Consider the following 20,130-nt stretch of genomic DNA (forward strand, 5'->3'; position numbering starts at 1 on the left):
AAAGGAAAAAAATCTAAAAACGTACTTACTTTTTCAAGTTTTGGCCTGGACAAGGTGTTGAATCCGGCAGAGCTCAGGTAAGAGATTCTCTGGGCCAATGAATTCCTATTTGTTTAAGATATGCAACTACAGAAAAGTTGCACAACTTTAAACAAGGAATGTAGACAATTTCCTCCCAAGAGCTGGTTTAACTCAGAGCCACAACAGGCAAGAATTTAACCATCAAAAGGAGGCGACCGCAGTCTTAGCTGCTGTTCTCTGATAAGAACAGATACTACACTTGATCTTAGCCAAAAGGCCGAGAAGCGATGGGCCCAAAGTGTCTGGCGTTCCAGCCAGGCTCTTGGCACAAATCTCGCTGGTCGCGGTTGGCTGCTTTTGACATGAGCGGAGCAATGGCTGCTTTTCACCACCTCCGCCCACCTCCCCATTCCTGACCTCGACAGCTGTTTGACTTTTCACAAACTCAAAGGGCTCAGCCATACGGCAGAGCCTGCCAAAAATAGCTTAAACTCATTGGTGTTCCTCTCCACGGAAGTCTTTAGTAAAAGGCGAAAGACTTGTGCGTGATGAAGAGAAACCAGAGTCAGTACAGGCCTCTCCTCAAGAGCGGCCGAGGACCCCATTGGTCCCAGTCACCGCCCTCACGGTAGCCTTCTCTTAGCTTGCCAAATCCCCGCCCCCTCCCCATGTTGTCACGGGCTCTAGCCAATCGGGCTGTGGAGAAAAGTGTCTGGGCCTCAACATGCAATCCCCACAAATTTCTCAAGTTATCAGGCGCTTGCAGGCCCCCGGGGACCAAAATACAGGGAAAATGCGGGGTTGATTGGAGGCTAGCAGCCCTTCCAGGGCGCGTGAGGGATATCAGCTGTGGGGCAGGTTGACTCACCTTCCTCCAGCCACTGCCAGAGGGGCATTTGAAACTGTACGTTTGCGTCATTGTTTGCTTGCTTGCTTGCTTGCTTGCTTTTCCACACGGCCAGAGAAGGGTGCACCGTTCCCGGCGGCACTGCAATGCCAGGTCGATGCGTGGAGTGAACGGGGCAAGCCCCTTTTTCAGCTCCCAGTTCTAAAAATCCGTTTAATATGTTTGTCCTCGGGTAGAGGACATATCAGATATTAAACTGATAAGAACAGATACTACACTTGATCTTAGCCAAAAGGCCGAGAAGCGATGGGCCCAAAGTGTCTGGCGTTCCAGCCAGGCTCTTGGCACAAATCTCGCTGGTCGCGGTTGGCTGCTTTTGACATGAGCGGAGCAATGGCTGCTTTTCACCACCTCCGCCCACCTCCCCATTCCTGACCTCGACAGCTGTTTGACTTTTCACAAACTCAAAGGGCTCAGCCATACGGCAGAGCCTGCCAAAAATAGCTTAAACTCATTGGTGTTCCTCTCCACGGAAGTCTTTAGTAAAAGGCGAAAGACTTGTGCGTGATGAAGAGAAACCAGAGTCAGTACAGGCCTCTCCTCAAGAGCGGCCGAGGACCCCATTGGTCCCAGTCACCGCCCTCACGGTAGCCTTCTCTTAGCTTGCCAAATCCCCGCCCCCTCCCCATGTTGTCACGGGCTCTAGCCAATCGGGCTGTGGAGAAAAGTGTCTGGGCCTCAACATGCAATCCCCACAAATTTCTCAAGTTATCAGGCGCTTGCAGGCCCCCGGGGACCAAAATACAGGGAAAATGCGGGGTTGATTGGAGGCTAGCAGCCCTTCCAGGGCGCGTGAGGGATATCAGCTGTGGGGCAGGTTGACTCACCTTCCTCCAGCCACTGCCAGAGGGGCATTTGAAACTGTACGTTTGCGTCATTGTTTGCTTGCTTGCTTGCTTGCTTGCTTTTCCACACGGCCAGAGAAGGGTGCACCGTTCCCGGCGGCACTGCAATGCCAGGTCGATGCGTGGAGTGAACGGGGCAAGCCCCTTTTTCAGCTCCCAGTTCTAAAAATCCGTTTAATATGTTTGTCCTCGGGTAGAGGACATATCAGATATTAAACTGATAAGAACAGATACTACACTTGATCTTAGCCAAAAGGCCGAGAAGCGATGGGCCCAAAGTGTCTGGCGTTCCAGCCAGGCTCTTGGCACAAATCTCGCTGGTCGCGGTTGGCTGCTTTTGACATGAGCGGAGCAATGGCTGCTTTTCACCACCTCCGCCCACCTCCCCATTCCTGACCTCGACAGCTGTTTGACTTTTCACAAACTCAAAGGGCTCAGCCATACGGCAGAGCCTGCCAAAAATAGCTTAAACTCATTGGTGTTCCTCTCCACGGAAGTCTTTAGTAAAAGGCGAAAGACTTGTGCGTGATGAAGAGAAACCAGAGTCAGTACAGGCCTCTCCTCAAGAGCGGCCGAGGACCCCATTGGTCCCAGTCACCGCCCTCACGGTAGCCTTCTCTTAGCTTGCCAAATCCCCGCCCCCTCCCCATGTTGTCACGGGCTCTAGCCAATCGGGCTGTGGAGAAAAGTGTCTGGGCCTCAACATGCAATCCCCACAAATTTCTCAAGTTATCAGGCGCTTGCAGGCCCCCGGGGACCAAAATACAGGGAAAATGCGGGGTTGATTGGAGGCTAGCAGCCCTTCCAGGGCGCGTGAGGGATATCAGCTGTGGGGCAGGTTGACTCACCTTCCTCCAGCCACTGCCAGAGGGGCATTTGAAACTGTACGTTTGCGTCATTGCTTGCTTGTTTGCTTGCTTGCTTGCTTGCTTTTCCACACGGCCAGAGAAGGGTGCACCGTTCCCGGCGGCACTGCAATGCCAGGTCGATGCGTGGAGTGAACGGAGCAAGCCCCTTTTTCAGCTCCCAGTTCTAAAAATCCGTTTAATATGTTTGTCCTCGGGTAGAGGACATATCAGATATTAAACTGATAAGAACAGATTTTTTCTTTCGAAAAGATTTATTGACACTCATTTCAAGTTTTTTCAAAGAAGGTTTACATCTTGAGATACAAAGGGTACATTATAATCACAACAATATGATAAATAGTTGTAAAACCATTGTTTGTTTGTTTTTTTTTTTAAAACATTAAAAACAAATATTTCAAGGGGTTTTACATGTTGTCAAACATAAAATCCATCTCACAAATGAAAACCATGGAGTGTCCCAAATCTTTAAAAGGGAGTGCATTGGTTTAAAACTTCTCTTCTTTCTAATTTTGTGCAGGAGCAGAGTGAGTCCCTACCCAGGGTCACTCATTCCGCTCCCCCAAACATTTGGTCTCTCGGGATCCTGTCGTGGTGCTCAGAGGAGATCCTCACCCTGTTGCTCCTTCCCACCTGCCTCACCCGGAGAGCCAGGCCGCCGCTGCTTTGACCTTTTCATGTGTGGCTCCGGCTCCTTCGTCCGAATGGGCACAGAGGCGATGCTTCTTTGTGGCTGTGTCCTAGGCCTGCCGCCTACAGCCATCCGGATCACAGCCACGGGGGGGATCTGCATGTGCTTCCTTACCAGCAAGTTTCTGGAGGTCCATATGGCGTCTTTGATGGCGGCTAGGGTGAGCCACATCTGGGCAAAGTCATCGTTCTTCAGTGTTTTTTGGCTCACCCCATACAGCACCAGTTGTGCTGTAAGGACCTCCCTTGCTGGCAAGTACGGGAATTGCAAGGAGCCGGCCATTGCCCACTGGTCTACGGCAGCGCTGCACTCCCAGAGCAAATGCCTCACCGACTCTGGCGCGCCACAACCGGGTCGGGGGCAGGTTGAGCGTGTTGACATGCCCCGGGAGTGCATGACGGACCTGACTGGGAGAATCTCATGAGCCACCATCCATGACAGGTCCCGGAGTCTGTTTGGAAGAGCGGAATGGTTCACGTTGCGCCAAACTGTTGAGGGCTCGCCAAATGCGAGCCCGCGCACTGGACTCACTGGCTCCTGCTCCTGCACAACAGAGATCAGAGAACGGTGGTTGGTTAAAATATGCAGCTCCTCCTGCTCCAGTTTAAAATGCTTTAAAAACGTCGGGATAAAAGCATAGGCTGGTGGCAGGCTAAAAGACACGGGTACTTTAAGATCTGTAGGTAAAATCTTCAATCGTCTGAGGTACGATCCCATCCAGAAACGTGTCATGGCTGTAGTTTTGGGGTTTCCGGATGGGTCTGTGGCTTGTTTGAGGTGTAGTGCGGTGTATCGGCTTCCTAAAAACAAGTACAGGTCAGGCACTCCTTTTCCTCCTTTCTCTTTTGGCCTTTTCATGACCTCCCTCCTCAGTCTCTCCCACTTGGAGCCCCACAGGAAATAAAAGATGGCTCGCTCCAGATCTAAAAGCACTCTCCTAGGTGGGATAAAAACAGAACTGATGAGTAAAAGCAAAGGTAAAATCACCGCTTTGATGATTAAAACCTTTCCTTCAATAGTCAGTCCTCTAAGTCCCCAATATCCTAGTCTTTGTTTTACTTTCCCTACCACGTCTGGCCAATTTGTTGTTCCTTCTCCCTCCCTGTCAAATTTGATCCCCAGTATTTTTTGGTCAGTCTGGGTCACAGTCAAAGGGAGTCCTGTCATCTCAGTCGCTGTCCACGGTCCATAAAATTGGGCTTGGGTCTTGTTTTTGTTCAACTTTGACCCAGAAGCCTGTCCAAACCAGTCAGTCAAGTCCAGCGTCCTGTTGACGGATAAAAGGTCGGTGCATAAAATGTTCACGTCGTCCATGTATAAAATACACTTGGTGTCCAGTCCCCCGCTCCCCGGTACTCCCAACCCATTGATTCGTTGATCCCTTCTCAAGATCTGTGCCAGCGGTTCTATACATGTTATGTATAGGAGGGCAGATAACGGACAACCCTGACGGACACCGCAGTTAATATCGACTGCTTTTGTCAAATGCCCGTTAATCACAAATTTGCTGGTAATGTCCCGATACAGCAATCCCACCCAAGCTAGAAACCTTTCTGGGAACCCCATTTTTTGCAGTACCTTGAAAAGGTACTGGTGCGAGACCCGATCGAAGGCTTTCTCAAAATCTAAATTTAGGACTACTAGCCGGATGTTTCTGTCTCTCGCGTAACAGGTGGTGTCTCGGATCAGTACCAGGCTGTCGGTGATCTTCCTCCCTGGGATGGCACAGCCTTGATCCGGGTGAATCACCCCCTTTAAAAACAAGGACATACGTGAGGCTAAAAGTTTGCTAAAAAGTTTACAATCAAGGTTTAAAAGTGCGATAGGTCTCCAGTTCATCAGGTCGGTCTTGTCTTTGTTTTTGTGCAGTAGAGTCACTATCCCTACTCTAAAACTGTCAGGAAGTCGGTCTAGGTGCTCAAAGTCTTTAAAAACATCGATCAAATCAGGTGCTAAAATGTCCCAAAAGGTCAAATAAAATTCCAAGGGAAGTCCATCCTGTCCTGGGGACTTCCCTTTTTTAAAACTTGACAAACATTTATTTAACTCTAGAATGGTAAAATCTTGGGTTAAAAGCACACTGTCTTTTACTTTTTTATCGATGGATTTTAAAACTTCATTCATGGTGTCTATTCTAATGGGCTTTTCTTTATACAATTCTACGTAAAAATTTTCCACAATCTGTTTAATTTCTTCGATATTCTCTGTTATGCACCCGTTTTCCTTTTTTAGTTTTAAAATGGTCCCCCCTTTACTAACAATTTTCTTAAAAAAATACCTGGTGCACTTCTCACCCTCCTCTATTTCCCGTTCCCTGCTCCTTAAAATGACACCCTTGCTTTTAATTTCAGCTAAAACCGACATCTCTGATTTGATTTCTGTAATTTCTTCATTAAAATCCATTCCATTTTGGTTGAGGTTAAAATAGCGCTGTAGTCGCTTCTGCAGTCCCATCATGCGTCTGTTCTCCTTGCCCTTTCTTTTTTTGCCTGCCTGTCTGAAAAAAGTCTGGGTCTTTCCCTTCACCATCTCCCACCAGTGTGCTCGTGTATCGTACATGTCTTGAAGGGTCTGCCACTCTCGGTACTGCTCCCTGTACTGCTGAACTAGATGTTGATCTTCAAGCAGGGAGCAGTTGAGTTTCCACAGACCACTTCCAAAAGTCACACCTGAAGAGAGTGAAAGGGTGCAGGAGAGCATCAGGTGGTCAGAAAAGAAAACAGGGGTCAATCTAGCATCGGTCGGCGGGCAGTCCCGTGTGAAAATAAAATCTATGCGAGAGGCTCTGGTGCCATCACCACTGAACCAGGTGAAGCCCTCCTCTCTGGGATGCATGGTTTTAAAACAGTCTTGTAGTTTAAAATCCCTGCATATGCCCTGTAATAAAACCGATGTTTTGTCAATTTTAAAATCTTCCCCTGTTCTTTTTCTATCTTTTCGACTTAAAATACAGTTAAAATCACCTCCTAAAACTAATGGCACTCTCCCTAGCATGTGGGACTGCAGGTCTTCTAAAAGGTCATACCTGTCATTTTTGTCGTTAAAGCCATAAATATTGAGAAGGTTAAAATCCTGTCCCATAAAGGTCAAGTGTGCTAAAAGTGCCCTACCGTCTCTCACCACAGTGCTACCCTTCACCAGAACCTGAGGGTTTTTTATTAAAATGGCCACTCCATCGTTCTTATTTTGGTTTGATCCGCTCCATATCGATGTCTGTGGCCACATCTCCTCCCACTGTCGGTAGTGTTTTAAAAACGGTATGCCACATTCCTGCATTAAAAACACATCTGACTTTGTAGATTTAAGAAAGGATAAAACACTCTGGGCTCTAACTCTCGACTTCACACTTCTCACATTGATGGTTGAGAAGGTGAGTGTCATGAGTATGATTAAAAACAACAGGTATGAAATTTTAAAAACACTAAATAGAGGTTTAAGATGCTAAAATATCTTTTTTTTTTTAAAAAAAAGGCAGTTAGACTATTTCTTGTGAACGGGGCTCCTCCTTCACTTCAACAGGTGATGAAGGAGGGAGTTGAGCTCCATTCCCCCGTCGGACTCTGGGGGTTGGCCTTTGACGCAAGGCTGCATTTAGCTTGGAGTCCTTAGGGGTTGATTGTAGAGCTACTGTCAGGAAAGAGACTTCATTTGGTGAATTGGAGGGGAAGACTCTGGGCTCCTCCACAGATGAACTGTCTGAGAGAGTCCCAACTCTTCCCCTCTTCTCTGAGGCTACAGGAGACTCAGAGGACAATTCCGATGCAAGTCTCTTTGTTTGCTGGGCATCGGGGAGGGGGGCATCCTCACTATTTTCAGGTGGTTGAAAATCTTCCATTTCTGAACTAGCTCCGCCCACTTCCTGCATCTCCCCATCCTCCTCTCCACTCTCCATTGATGGGGCTGTTGCAGGCCCCTCCCCCTCTCCCGCCTCACATGATCCCTCCTCTCCAATCACAGTATCTGGCGGGAGATTTGAATTTTCCTGCCCAGCCTCTTCAACCTGCTCTTTTTCTTTTTGTCCTCCATTTTGTTCATTGGCTTTTGCTGCCTTTAGTTTGTTGGCAAACGATTTGGGGCAAGCTCTGAAGAGATGATTTGTTTCTCCACAAAGGTTGCACTTCCTGCCATTGGTGCACTCCTCAAAAGTGTGCCCAATTTCTCTACACTTTCCGCAAAAGGTTTTTGTGCACGCTTCTACCAGGTGCCCATGCTCACCACACTTGCGGCAGAGCTTGGGCTGACCTTGGTAGTGGATGTAGCCCCTGTTTTCACCCAGAACTATCATTGACGGCAGATGTTTCAGGCCTTGGAAGCCCTGGGGGTCCTGCCATTGTTGAATGGGGACCCTCCAAGCGCAATTCCAGATGCCGTCCTCATCTCTCACTTTGGTAGCCTGGCCTTTAACAGTGCAGTATCTCCCCAGCCATATACAAATGTCTTCTGCATTCACTGTCTCATTAAACATTCTGACAATGACTGTTTTCAATGCATTATCAGTCAGTTTTTCAACAACAAATGCAGAAAACTGGGGTTTCACAGACTCAAATCTTGTCCAAAATTCTCTCAAGATAGCCGCAGACTGGAAGCTTACATCAAAACCTTTGTTTAATGGTAGGGTCAAAATACAATTCAAATCGTTTGCTGTGAATTTCAAAGCCTGTTGGATTAGCTTCCTGGAGAAATCTAGCCTTGACATCTCCAGGAGCTTTCCATCCTTTTCTTTAAACTTAAAACGGACGCTGTGGTGCCTCCGCATGTTGGCATGGGTGGCCGACATGGTGGAGGCACCACAAGCTAAAAGGATCTAAAATCAGTAAAAAACTTACAATGGACAAAAAAACAATGAACAATAAATAAGTAAATACAATTAAAAATATAAAAAAGGAAAAAAATCTAAAAACGTACTTACCTTTTCAAGTTTTGGCCTGGACAAGGTGTTGAATCCGGCAGAGCTCAGGTAAGAGATTCTCTGGGCCAATGAATTCCTATTTGTTTAAGATATGCAACTACAGAAAAGTTGCACAACTTTAAACAAGGAATGTAGACAATTTCCTCCCAAGAGCTGGTTTAACTCAGAGCCACAACAGGCAAGAATTTAACCATCAAAAGGAGGCGACCGCAGTCTTAGCCAAAAGGCCGAGAAGCGATGGGCCCAAAGTGTCTGGCGTTCCAGCCAGGCTCTTGGCACAAATCTCGCTGGTCGCGGTTGGCTGCTTTTGACATGAGCGGAGCAATGGCTGCTTTTCACCACCTCCGCCCACCTCCCCATTCCTGACCTCGACAGCTGTTTGACTTTTCACAAACTCAAAGGGCTCAGCCATACGGCAGAGCCTGCCAAAAATAGCTTAAACTCATTGGTGTTCCTCTCCACAGAAGTCTTTAGTAAAAGGCGAAAGACTTGTGCGTGATGAAGAAAAACCAGAGTCAGTACAGGCCTCTCCTCAAGAGCGGCCGAGGACCCCATTGGTCCCAGTCACCGCCCTCACGGTAGCCTTCTCTTAGCTTGCCAAATCCCCGCCCCCTCCCCATGTTGTCACGGGCTCTAGCCAATCGGGCTGTGGAGAAAAGTGTCTGGGCCTCAACATGCAATCCCCACAAATTTCTCAAGTTATCAGGCGCTTGCAGGCCCCCGGGGACCAAAATACAGGGAAAATGCGGGGTTGATTGGAGGCTAGCAGCCCTTCCAGGGCGCGTGAGGGATATCAGCTGTGGGGCAGGTTGACTCACCTTCCTCCAGCCACTGCCAGAGGGGCATTTGAAACTGTACGTTTGCGTCATTGTTTGCTTGCTTGCTTGCTTGCTTGCTTTTCCACACGGCCAGAGAAGGGTGCACCGTTCCCGGCGGCACTGCAATGCCAGGTCGATGCGTGGAGTGAACGGGGCAAGCCCCTTTTTCAGCTCCCAGTTCTAAAAATCCGTTTAATATGTTTGTCCTCGGGTAGAGGACATATCAGATATTAAACTGATAAGAACAGATACTACACTTGATCTTAGCCAAAAGGCCGAGAAGCGATGGGCCCAAAGTGTCTGGCGTTCCAGCCAGGCTCTTGGCACAAATCTCGCTGGTCGCGGTTGGCTGCTTTTGACATGAGCGGAGCAATGGCTGCTTTTCACCACCTCCGCCCACCTCCCCATTCCTGACCTCGACAGCTGTTTGACTTTTCACAAACTCAAAGGGCTCAGCCATACGGCAGAGCCTGCCAAAAATAGCTTAAACTCATTGGTGTTCCTCTCCACGGAAGTCTTTAGTAAAAGGCGAAAGACTTGTGCGTGATGAAGAGAAACCAGAGTCAGTACAGGCCTCTCCTCAAGAGCGGCCGAGGACCCCATTGGTCCCAGTCACCGCCCTCACGGTAGCCTTCTCTTAGCTTGCCAAATCCCCGCCCCCTCCCCATGTTGTCACGGGCTCTAGCCAATCGGGCTGTGGAGAAAAGTGTCTGGGCCTCAACATGCAATCCCCACAAATTTCTCAAGTTATCAGGCGCTTGCAGGCCCCCGGGGACCAAAATACAGGGAAAATGCGGGGTTGATTGGAGGCTAGCAGCCCTTCCAGGGCGCGTGAGGGATATCAGCTGTGGGGCAGGTTGACTCACCTTCCTCCAGCCACTGCCAGAGGGGCATTTGAAACTGTACGTTTGCGTCATTGTTTGCTTGCTTGCTTGCTTGCTTGCTTTTCCACGCGGCCAGAGAAGGGTGCACCGTTCCCGGCGGCACTGCAATGCCAGGTCGATGCGTGGAGTGAACGGAGCAAGCCCCTTTTTCAGCTCCCAGTTCTAAAAATCCGTTTAATATGTTTGTCCTCGGGTAGAGGACATATCAGATATTAAACTGATAAGAACAGATACTACACTTGATCTTAGCCAAAAGGCCGAGAAGCGATGGGCCCAAAGTGTCTGGCGTTCCAGCCAGGCTCTTGGCACAAATCTCGCTGGTCGCGGTTGGCTGCTTTTGACATGAGCGGAGCAATGGCTGCTTTTCACCACCTCCGCCCACCTCCCCATTCCTGACCTCGACAGCTGTTTGACTTTTCACAAACTCAAAGGGCTCAGCCATACGGCAGAGCCTGCCAAAAATAGCTTAAACTCATTGGTGTTCCTCTCCACGGAAGTCTTTAGTAAAAGGCGAAAGACTTGTGCGTGATGAAGAGAAACCAGAGTCAGTACAGGCCTCTCCTCAAGAGCGGCCGAGGACCCCATTGGTCCCAGTCACCGCCCTCACGGTAGCCTTCTCTTAGCTTGCCAAATCCCCGCCCCCTCCCCATGTTGTCACGGGCTCTAGCCAATCGGGCTGTGGAGAAAAGTGTCTGGGCCTCAACATGCAATCCCCACAAATTTCTCAAGTTATCAGGCGCTTGCAGGCCCCCGGGGACCAAAATACAGGGAAAATGCGGGGTTGATTGGAGGCTAGCAGCCCTTCCAGGGCGCGTGAGGGATATCAGCTGTGGGGCAGGTTGACTCACCTTCCTCCAGCCACTGCCAGAGGGGCATTTGAAACTGTACGTTTGCGTCATTGTTTGCTTGCTTGCTTGCTTGCTTGCTTGCTTTTCCACACGGCCAGAGAAGGGTGCACCGTTCCCGGCGGCACTGCAATGCCAGGTCGATGCGTGGAGTGAACGGAGCAAGCCCCTTTTTCAGCTCCCAGTTCTAAAAATCCGTTTAATATGTTTGTCCTCGGGTAGAGGACATATCAGATATTAAACTGATAAGAACAGATTTTTTCTTTCGAAAAGATTTATTGACACTCATTTCAAGTTTTTTCAAAGAAGGTTTACATCTTGAGATACAAAGGGTACATTATAATCACAACAATATGATAAATAGTTGTAAAACCATTGTTTGTTTGTTTGTTTTTTTAAAACATTAAAAACAAATATTTCAAGGGGTTTTACATGTTGTCAAACATAAAATCCATCTCACAAATGAAAACCATGGAGTGTCCCAAATCTTTAAAAGGGAGTGCATTGGTTTAAAACTTCTCTTCTTTCTAATTTTGTGCAGGAGCAGAGTGAGTCCCTACCCAGGGTCACTCATTCCGCTCCCCCAAACATTTGGTCTCTCGGGATCCTGTCGTGGTGCTCAGAGGAGATCCTCACCCTGTTGCTCCTTCCCACCTGCCTCACCCGGAGAGCCAGGCCGCCGCTGCTTTGACCTTTTCATGTGTGGCTCCGGCTCCTTCGTCCGAATGGGCACAGAGGCGATGCTTCTTTGTGGCTGTGTCCTAGGCCTGCCGCCTACAGCCATCCGGATCACAGCCACGGGGGGGATCTGCATGTGCTTCCTTACCAGCAAGTTTCTGGAGGTCCATATGGCGTCTTTGATGGCGGCTAGGGTGAGCCACATCTGGGCAAAGTCATCGTTCTTCAGTGTTTTTTGGCTCACCCCATACAGCACCAGTTGTGCTGTAAGGACCTCCCTTGCTGGCAAGTACGGGAATTGCAAGGAGCCGGCCATTGCCCACTGGTCTACGGCAGCGCTGCACTCCCAGAGCAAATGCCTCACCGACTCTGGCGCGCCACAACCGGGTCGGGGGCAGGTTGAGCGTGTTGACATGCCCCGGGAGTGCATGACGGACCTGACTGGGAGAATCTCATGAGCCACCATCCATGACAGGTCCCGGAGTCTGTTTGGAAGAGCGGAATGGTTCACGTTGCGCCAAACTGTTGAGGGCTCGCCAAATGCGAGCCCGCGCACTGGACTCACTGGCTCCTGCTCCTGCACAACAGAGATCAGAGAACGGTGGTTGGTTAAAATATGCAGCTCCTCCTGCTCCAGTTTAAAATGCTTTAAAAACGTCGGGATAAAAGCATAGGCTGGTGGCAGGCTAAAAGACACGGGTACTTTAAGATCTGTAGGTAAAATCTTCAATCGTCTGAGGTACGATCCCATCCAGAAACGTGTCATGGCTGTAGTTTTGGGGTTTCCGGATGGGTCTGTGGCTTGTTTGAGGTGTAGTGCGGTGTATCGGCTTCCTAAAAACAAGTACAGGTCAGGCACTCCTTTTCCTCCTTTCTCTTTTGGCCTTTTCATGACCTCCCTCCTCAGTCTCTCCCACTTGGAGCCCCACAGGAAATAAAAGATGGCTCGCTCCAGATCTAAAAGCACTCTCCTAGGTGGGATAAAAACAGAACTGATGAGTAAAAGCAAAGGTAAAATCACCGCTTTGATGATTAAAACCTTTCCTTCAATAGTCAGTCCTCTAAGTCCCCAATATCCTAGTCTTTGTTTTACTTTCCCTACCACGTCTGGCCAATTTGTTGTTCCTTCTCCCTCCCTGTCAAATTTGATCCCCAGTATTTTTTGGTCAGTCTGGGTCACAGTCAAAGGGAGTCCTGTCATCTCAGTCGCTGTCCACGGTCCATAAAATTGGGCTTGGGTCTTGTTTTTGTTCAACTTTGACCCAGAAGCCTGTCCAAACCAGTCAGTCAAGTCCAGCGTCCTGTTGACGGATAAAAGGTCGGTGCATAAAATGTTCACGTCGTCCATGTATAAAATACACTTGGTGTCCAGTCCCCCGCTCCCCGGTACTCCCAACCCATTGATTCGTTGATCCCTTCTCAAGATCTGTGCCAGCGGTTCTATACATGTTATGTATAGGAGGGCAGATAACGGACAACCCTGACGGACACCGCAGTTAATATCGACTGCTTTTGTCAAATGCCCGTTAATCACAAATTTGCTGGTAATGTCCCGATACAGCAATCCCACCCAAGCTAGAAACCTTTCTGGGAACCCCATTTTTTGCAGTACCTTGAAAAGGTACTGGTGCGAGACCCGATCGAAGGCTTTCTCAAAATCTAAATTTAGGACTACTAGCCGGATGTTTCTGTCTCTCGCGTAACAGGTGGTGTCTCGGATCAGTACCAGGCTGTCGGTGATCTTCCTCCCTGGGATGGCACAGCCTTGATCCGGGTGAATCACCCCCTTTAAAAACAAGGACATACGTGAGGCTAAAAGTTTGCTAAAAAGTTTACAATCAAGGTTTAAAAGTGCGATAGGTCTCCAGTTCATCAGGTCGGTCTTGTCTTTGTTTTTGTGCAGTAGAGTCACTATCCCTACTCTAAAACTGTCAGGAAGTCGGTCTAGGTGCTCAAAGTCTTTAAAAACATCGATCAAATCAGGTGCTAAAATGTCCCAAAAGGTCAAATAAAATTCCAAGGGAAGTCCATCCTGTCCTGGGGACTTCCCTTTTTTAAAACTTGACAAACATTTATTTAACTCTAGAATGGTAAAATCTTGGGTTAAAAGCACACTGTCTTTTACTTTTTTATCGATGGATTTTAAAACTTCATTCATGGTGTCTATTCTAATGGGCTTTTCTTTATACAATTCTACGTAAAAATTTTCCACAATCTGTTTAATTTCTTCGATATTCTCTGTTATGCACCCGTTTTCCTTTTTTAGTTTTAAAATGGTCCCCCCTTTACTAACAATTTTCTTAAAAAAATACCTGGTGCACTTCTCACCCTCCTCTATTTCCCGTTCCCTGCTCCTTAAAATGACACCCTTGCTTTTAATTTCAGCTAAAACCGACATCTCTGATTTGATTTCTCTAATTTCTTCATTAAAATCCATTCCATTTTGGTTGAGGTTAAAATAGCGCTGTAGTCGCTTCTGCAGTCCCATCATGCGTCTGTTCTCCTTGCCCTTTCTTTTTTTGCCTGCCTGTCTGAAAAAAGTCTGGGTCTTTCCCTTCACCATCTCCCACCAGTGTGCTCGTGTATCGTACATGTCTTGAAGGGTCTGCCACTCTCAGTACTGCTCCCTGTACTGCTGAACTAGATGTTGATCTTCAAGCAGGGAGCAGTTGAGTTTCCACAGACCACTTCCAAAAGTCACACCTGAAGAGAGTGAAAGGGTGCAGGAGAGCATCAGGTGGTCAGAAAAGAAAACAGGGGTCAATCTAGCATCGGTCGGCGGGCAGTCCCGTGTGAAAATAAAATCTATGCGAGAGGCTCTGGTGCCATCACCACTGAACCAGGTGAAGCCCTCCTCTCTGGGATGCATGGTTTTAAAACAGTCTTGTAGTTTAAAATCCCTGCATATGCCCTGTAATAAAACCGATGTTTTGTCAATTTTAAAATCTTCCCCTGTTCTTTTTCTATCTTTTCGACTTAAAATACAGTTAAAATCACCTCCTAAAACTAATGGCACTCTCCCTAGCATGTGGGACTGCAGGTCTTCTAAAAGGTCATACCTGTCATTTTTGTCGTTAAAGCCATAAATATTGAGAAGGTTAAAATCCTGTCCCATAAAGGTCAAGTGTGCTAAAAGTGCCCTACCGTCTCTCACCACAGTGCTACCCTTCACCAGAACCTGAGGGTTTTTTATTAAAATGGCCACTCCATCGTTCTTATTTTGGTTTGATCCGCTCCATATCGATGTCTGTGGCCACATCTCCTCCCACTGTCGGTAGTGTTTTAAAAACGGTATGCCACATTCCTGCATTAAAAACACATCTGACTTTGTAGATTTAAGAAAGGATAAAACACTCTGGGCTCTAACTCTCGACTTCACACTTCTCACATTGATGGTTGAGAAGGTGAGTGTCATGAGTATGATTAAAAACAACAGGTATGAAATTTTAAAAACACTAAATAGAGGTTTAAGATGCTAAAATATCTTTTTTTTTTAAAAAAAAAGGCAGTTAGACTATTTCTTGTGAACGGGGCTCCTCCTTCACTTCAACAGGTGATGAAGGAGGGAGTTGAGCTCCATTCCCCCGTCGGACTCTGGGGGTTGGCCTTTGACGCAAGGCTGCATTTAGCTTGGAGTCCTTAGGGGTTGATTGTAGAGCTACTGTCAGAAAAGAGACTTCATTTGGTGAATTGGAGGGGAAGACTCTGGGCTCCTCCACAGATGAACTGTCTGAGAGAGTCCCAACTCTTCCCCTCTTCTCTGAGGCTACAGGAGACTCAGAGGACAATTCCGATGCAAGTCTCTTTGTTTGCTGGGCATCGGGGAGGGGGGCATCCTCACTATTTTCAGGTGGTTGAAAATCTTCCATTTCTGAACTAGCTCCGCCCACTTCCTGCATCTCCCCATCCTCCTCTCCACTCTCCATTGATGGGGCTGTTGCAGGCCCCTCCCCCTCTCCCGCCTCACATGATCCCTCCTCTCCAATCACAGTATCTGGCGGGAGATTTGAATTTTCCTGCCCAGCCTCTTCAACCTGCTCTTTTTCTTTTTGTCCTCCATTTTGTTCATTGGCTTTTGCTGCCTTTAGTTTGTTGGCAAACGATTTGGGGCAAGCTCTGAAGAGATGATTTGTTTCTCCACAAAGGTTGCACTTCCTGCCATTGGTGCACTCCTCAAAAGTGTGCCCAATTTCTCTACACTTTCCGCAAAAGGTTTTTGTGCACGCTTCTACCAGGTGCCCATGCTCACCACACTTGCGGCAGAGCTTGGGCTGACCTTGGTAGTGGATGTAGCCCCTGTTTTCACCCAGAACTATCATTGACGGCAGATGTTTCAGGCCTTGGAAGCCCTGGGGGTCCTGCCATTGTTGAATGGGGACCCTCCAAGCGCAATTCCAGATGCCGTCCTCATCTCTCACTTTGGTAGCCTGGCCTTTAACAGTGCAGTATCTCCCCAGCCATATACAAATGTCTTCTGCATTCACTGTCTCATTAAACATTCTGACAATGACTGTTTTCAATGCATTATCAGTCAGTTTTTCAACAACAAATGCAGAAAACTGGGGTTTCACAGACTCAAATCTTGTCCAAAATTCTCTCAAGATAGCCGCAGACTGGAAGCTTACATCAAAACCTTTGTTTAATGGTAGGGTCAAAATACAATTCAAATCGTTTGCTGTGAATTTCAAAGCCTGTTGGATTAGCTTCCTGGAGAAATCTAGCCTTGACATCTCCAGGAGCTTTCCATCCTTTTCTTTAAACTTAAAACGGACGCTGTGGTGCCTCCGCATGTTGGCATGGGTGGCCGACATGGTGGAGGCACCACAAGCTAAAAGGATCTAAAATCAGTAAAAAACTTACAATGGACAAAAAAAACAATGAACAATAAATAAGTAAATACAATTAAAAATATAAAAAGGAAAAAAATCTAAAAACGTACTTACCTTTTCAAGTTTTGGCCTGGACAAGGTGTTGAATCCGGCAGAGCGCAGGTAAGAGATTCTCTGGGCCAATGAATTCCTATTTGTTTAAGATATGCAACTACAGAAAAGTTGCACAACTTTAAACAAGGAATGTAGACAATTTCCTCCCAAGAGCTGGTTTAACTCAGAGCCACAACAGGCAAGAATTTAACCATCAAAAGGAGGCGACCGCAGTCTTAGCCAAAAGGCCGAGAAGCGATGGGCCCAAAGTGTCTGGCGTTCCAGCCAGGCTCTTGGCACAAATCTCGCTGGTCGCGGTTGGCTGCTTTTGACATGAGCGGAGCAATGGCTGCTTTTCACCACCTCCGCCCACCTCCCCATTCCTGACCTCGACAGCTGTTTGACTTTTCACAAACTCAAGGGGCTCAGCCATACGGCAGAGCCTGCCAAAAATAGCTTAAACTCATTGGTGTTCCTCTCCACGGAAGTCTTTAGTAAAAGGCGAAAGACTTGTGCGTGATGAAGAGAAACCAGAGTCAGTACAGGCCTCTCCTCAAGAGCGGCCGAGGACCCCATTGGTCCCAGTCACCGCCCTCACGGTAGCCTTCTCTTAGCTTGCCAAATCCCCGCCCCCTCCCCATGTTGTCACGGGCTCTAGCCAATCGGGCTGTGGAGAAAAGTGTCTGGGCCTCAACATGCAATCCCCACAAATTTCTCAAGTTATCAGGCGCTTGCAGGCCCCCGGGGACCAAAATACAGGGAAAATGCGGGGTTGATTGGAGGCTAGCAGCCCTTCCAGGGCGCGTGAGGGATATCAGCTGTGGGGCAGGTTGACTCACCTTCCTCCAGCCACTGCCAGAGGGGCATTTGAAACTGTACGTTTGCGTCATTGTTTGCTTGCTTGCTTGCTTGCTTGCTTTTCCACACGGCCAGAGAAGGGTGCACCGTTCCCGGCGGCACTGCAATGCCAGGTCGATGCGTGGAGTGAACGGAGCAAGCCCCTTTTTCAGCTCCCAGTTCTAAAAATCCGTTTAATATGTTTGTCCTCGGGTAGAGGACATATCAGATATTAAACTGATAAGAACAGATACTACACTTGATCTTAGCCAAAAGGCCGAGAAGCGATGGGCCCAAAGTGTCTGGCGTTCCAGCCAGGCTCTTGGCACAAATCTCGCTGGTCGCGGTTGGCTGCTTTTGACATGAGCGGAGCAATGGCTGCTTTTCACCACCTCCGCCCACCTCCCCATTCCTGACCTCGACAGCTGTTTGACTTTTCACAAACTCAAAGGGCTCAGCCATACGGCAGAGCCTGCCAAAAATAGCTTAAACTCATTGGTGTTCCTCTCCACGGAAGTCTTTAGTAAAAGGCGAAAGACTTGTGCGTGATGAAGAGAAACCAGAGTCAGTACAGGCCTCTCCTCAAGAGCGGCCGAGGACCCCATTGGTCCCAGTCACCGCCCTCACGGTAGCCTTCTCTTAGCTTGCCAAATCCCCGCCCCCTCCCCATGTTGTCACGGGCTCTAGCCAATCGGGCTGTGGAGAAAAGTGTCTGGGCCTCAACATGCAATCCCCACAAATTTCTCAAGTTATCAGGCGCTTGCAGGCCCCCGGGGACCAAAATACAGGGAAAATGCGGGGTTGATTGGAGGCTAGCAGCCCTTCCAGGGCGCGTGAGGGATATCAGCTGTGGGGCAGGTTGACTCACCTTCCTCCAGCCACTGCCAGAGGGGCATTTGAAACTGTACGTTTGCGTCATTGCTTGCTTGCTTGCTTGCTTGCTTGCTTTTCCACACGGCCAGAGAAGGGTGCACCGTTCCCGGCGGCACTGCAATGCCAGGTCGATGCGTGGAGTGAACGGGGCAAGCCCCTTTTTCAGCTCCCAGTTCTAAAAATCCGTTTAATATGTTTGTCCTCGGGTAGAGGACATATCAGATATTAAACTGATAAGAACAGATACTACACTTGATCTTAGCCAAAAGGCCGAGAAGCGATGGGCCCAAAGTGTCTGGCGTTCCAGCCAGGCTCTTGGCACAAATCTCGCTGGTCGCGGTTGGCTGCTTTTGACATGAGCGGAGCAATGGCTGCTTTTCACCACCTCCGCCCACCTCCCCATTCCTGACCTCGACAGCTGTTTGACTTTTCACAAACTCAAAGGGCTCAGCCATACGGCAGAGCCTGCCAAAAATAGCTTAAACTCATTGGTGTTCCTCTCCACGGAAATCTTTAGTAAAAGGCGAAAGACTTGTGCGTGATGAAGAGAAACCAGAGTCAGTACAGGCCTCTCCTCAAGAGCGGCCGAGGACCCCATTGGTCCCAGTCACCGCCCTCACGGTAGCCTTCTCTTAGCTTGCCAAATCCCCGCCCCCTCCCCATGTTGTCACGGGCTCTAGCCAATCGGGCTGTGGAGAAAAGTGTCTGGGCCTCAACATGCAATCCCCACAAATTTCTCAAGTTATCAGGCGCTTGCAGGCCCCCGGGGACCAAAATACAGGGAAAATGCGGGGTTGATTGGAGGCTAGCAGCCCTTCCAGGGCGCGTGAGGGATATCAGCTGTGGGGCAGGTTGACTCACCTTCCTCCAGCCACTGCCAGAGGGGCATTTGAAACTGTACGTTTGCGTCATTGCTTGCTTGTTTGCTTGCTTGCTTGCTTGCTTTTCCACACGGCCAGAGAAGGGTGCACCGTTCCCGGCGGCACTGCAATGCCAGGTCGATGCGTGGAGTGAACGGAGCAAGCCCCTTTTTCAGCTCCCAGTTCTAAAAATCCGTTTAATATGTTTGTCCTCGGGTAGAGGACATATCAGATATTAAACTGATAAGAACAGATTTTTTCTTTCGAAAAGATTTATTGACACTCATTTCAAGTTTTTTCAAAGAAGGTTTACATCTTGAGATACAAAGGGTACATTATAATCACAACAATATGATAAATAGTTGTAAAACCATTGTTTGTTTGTTTTTTTTTTTAAAACATTAAAAACAAATATTTCAAGGGGTTTTACATGTTGTCAAACATAAAATCCATCTCACAAATGAAAACCATGGAGTGTCCCAAATCTTTAAAAGGGAGTGCATTGGTTTAAAACTTCTCTTCTTTCTAATTTTGTGCAGGAGCAGAGTGAGTCCCTACCCAGGGTCACTCATTCCGCTCCCCCAAACATTTGGTCTCTCGGGATCCTGTCGTGGTGCTCAGAGGAGATCCTCACCCTGTTGCTCCTTCCCACCTGCCTCACCCGGAGAGCCAGGCCGCCGCTGCTTTGACCTTTTCATGTGTGGCTCCGGCTCCTTCGTCCGAATGGGCACAGAGGCGATGCTTCTTTGTGGCTGTGTCCTAGGCCTGCCGCCTACAGCCATCCGGATCACAGCCACGGGGGGGATCTGCATGTGCTTCCTTACCAGCAAGTTTCTGGAGGTCCATATGGCGTCTTTGATGGCGGCTAGGGTGAGCCACATCTGGGCAAAGTCATCGTTCTTCAGTGTTTTTTGGCTCACCCCATACAGCACCAGTTGTGCTGTAAGGACCTCCCTTGCTGGCAAGTACGGGAATTGCAAGGAGCCGGCCATTGCCCACTGGTCTACGGCAGCGCTGCACTCCCAGAGCAAATGCCTCACCGACTCTGGCGCGCCACAACCGGGTCGGGGGCAGGTTGAGCGTGTTGACATGCCCCGGGAGTGCATGACGGACCTGACTGGGAGAATCTCATGAGCCACCATCCATGACAGGTCCCGGAGTCTGTTTGGAAGAG

General features: G+C 48.5%; 15 non-coding genes and 4 pseudogenes across 15 annotated transcripts; all 19 read right to left on the minus strand.

Annotated features, from left to right (window-relative positions):
- Positions 1 to 96: 96 nt before the first annotated feature.
- Positions 97 to 310, minus strand: LOC139618723 (U2 spliceosomal RNA; annotated as a pseudogene).
- Positions 311 to 474: 164 nt separating this feature from the next.
- On the minus strand, positions 475 to 589 carry LOC139618843 (U5 spliceosomal RNA). The gene has a single exon (XR_011689851.1). It is a non-coding gene; the product is annotated as a U5 spliceosomal RNA (small nuclear RNA).
- Positions 590 to 984: 395 nt separating this feature from the next.
- On the minus strand, positions 985 to 1,176 carry LOC139619479 (U2 spliceosomal RNA). Its single transcript, XR_011690472.1, has one exon. It is a non-coding gene; the product is annotated as a U2 spliceosomal RNA (small nuclear RNA).
- Positions 1,177 to 1,340: 164 nt separating this feature from the next.
- Positions 1,341 to 1,455, minus strand: LOC139618845 (U5 spliceosomal RNA). The gene has a single exon (XR_011689852.1). It is a non-coding gene; the product is annotated as a U5 spliceosomal RNA (small nuclear RNA).
- A 395-nt stretch (positions 1,456 to 1,850) lies between these two features.
- Positions 1,851 to 2,042, minus strand: LOC139619490 (U2 spliceosomal RNA). The gene has a single exon (XR_011690483.1). It is a non-coding gene; the product is annotated as a U2 spliceosomal RNA (small nuclear RNA).
- Positions 2,043 to 2,206: 164 nt separating this feature from the next.
- Positions 2,207 to 2,321, minus strand: LOC139618846 (U5 spliceosomal RNA). Its single transcript, XR_011689853.1, has one exon. It is a non-coding gene; the product is annotated as a U5 spliceosomal RNA (small nuclear RNA).
- A 399-nt stretch (positions 2,322 to 2,720) lies between these two features.
- LOC139619774 (U2 spliceosomal RNA) lies at positions 2,721 to 2,895 on the minus strand (annotated as a pseudogene).
- A 5,747-nt stretch (positions 2,896 to 8,642) lies between these two features.
- On the minus strand, positions 8,643 to 8,757 carry LOC139619368 (U5 spliceosomal RNA). Its single transcript, XR_011690367.1, has one exon. It is a non-coding gene; the product is annotated as a U5 spliceosomal RNA (small nuclear RNA).
- A 395-nt stretch (positions 8,758 to 9,152) lies between these two features.
- On the minus strand, positions 9,153 to 9,344 carry LOC139619501 (U2 spliceosomal RNA). The gene has a single exon (XR_011690494.1). It is a non-coding gene; the product is annotated as a U2 spliceosomal RNA (small nuclear RNA).
- Positions 9,345 to 9,508: 164 nt separating this feature from the next.
- Positions 9,509 to 9,623, minus strand: LOC139618847 (U5 spliceosomal RNA). The gene has a single exon (XR_011689854.1). It is a non-coding gene; the product is annotated as a U5 spliceosomal RNA (small nuclear RNA).
- Positions 9,624 to 10,018: 395 nt separating this feature from the next.
- On the minus strand, positions 10,019 to 10,210 carry LOC139619426 (U2 spliceosomal RNA). Its single transcript, XR_011690422.1, has one exon. It is a non-coding gene; the product is annotated as a U2 spliceosomal RNA (small nuclear RNA).
- A 164-nt stretch (positions 10,211 to 10,374) lies between these two features.
- Positions 10,375 to 10,489, minus strand: LOC139618849 (U5 spliceosomal RNA). Its single transcript, XR_011689856.1, has one exon. It is a non-coding gene; the product is annotated as a U5 spliceosomal RNA (small nuclear RNA).
- Positions 10,490 to 10,888: 399 nt separating this feature from the next.
- Positions 10,889 to 11,063, minus strand: LOC139619775 (U2 spliceosomal RNA; annotated as a pseudogene).
- Positions 11,064 to 16,810: 5,747 nt separating this feature from the next.
- On the minus strand, positions 16,811 to 16,925 carry LOC139618850 (U5 spliceosomal RNA). The gene has a single exon (XR_011689858.1). It is a non-coding gene; the product is annotated as a U5 spliceosomal RNA (small nuclear RNA).
- Positions 16,926 to 17,320: 395 nt separating this feature from the next.
- LOC139619427 (U2 spliceosomal RNA) lies at positions 17,321 to 17,512 on the minus strand. Its single transcript, XR_011690423.1, has one exon. It is a non-coding gene; the product is annotated as a U2 spliceosomal RNA (small nuclear RNA).
- A 164-nt stretch (positions 17,513 to 17,676) lies between these two features.
- Positions 17,677 to 17,791, minus strand: LOC139618851 (U5 spliceosomal RNA). The gene has a single exon (XR_011689859.1). It is a non-coding gene; the product is annotated as a U5 spliceosomal RNA (small nuclear RNA).
- Positions 17,792 to 18,186: 395 nt separating this feature from the next.
- LOC139619512 (U2 spliceosomal RNA) lies at positions 18,187 to 18,378 on the minus strand. The gene has a single exon (XR_011690505.1). It is a non-coding gene; the product is annotated as a U2 spliceosomal RNA (small nuclear RNA).
- A 164-nt stretch (positions 18,379 to 18,542) lies between these two features.
- LOC139619342 (U5 spliceosomal RNA) lies at positions 18,543 to 18,657 on the minus strand. Its single transcript, XR_011690341.1, has one exon. It is a non-coding gene; the product is annotated as a U5 spliceosomal RNA (small nuclear RNA).
- Positions 18,658 to 19,056: 399 nt separating this feature from the next.
- Positions 19,057 to 19,231, minus strand: LOC139619777 (U2 spliceosomal RNA; annotated as a pseudogene).
- Between the last annotated feature and the right edge of the window lie 899 nt (positions 19,232 to 20,130).

Source organism: Trachinotus anak, unplaced genomic scaffold, assembly GCF_046630095.1.
Source record: "Trachinotus anak isolate AG129_WGS33_773 ecotype Australia unplaced genomic scaffold, CSIRO_AGI_Tana_v1 ptg000003l, whole genome shotgun sequence".
Lineage (NCBI taxonomy): Eukaryota > Metazoa > Chordata > Actinopteri > Carangiformes > Carangidae > Trachinotus > Trachinotus anak.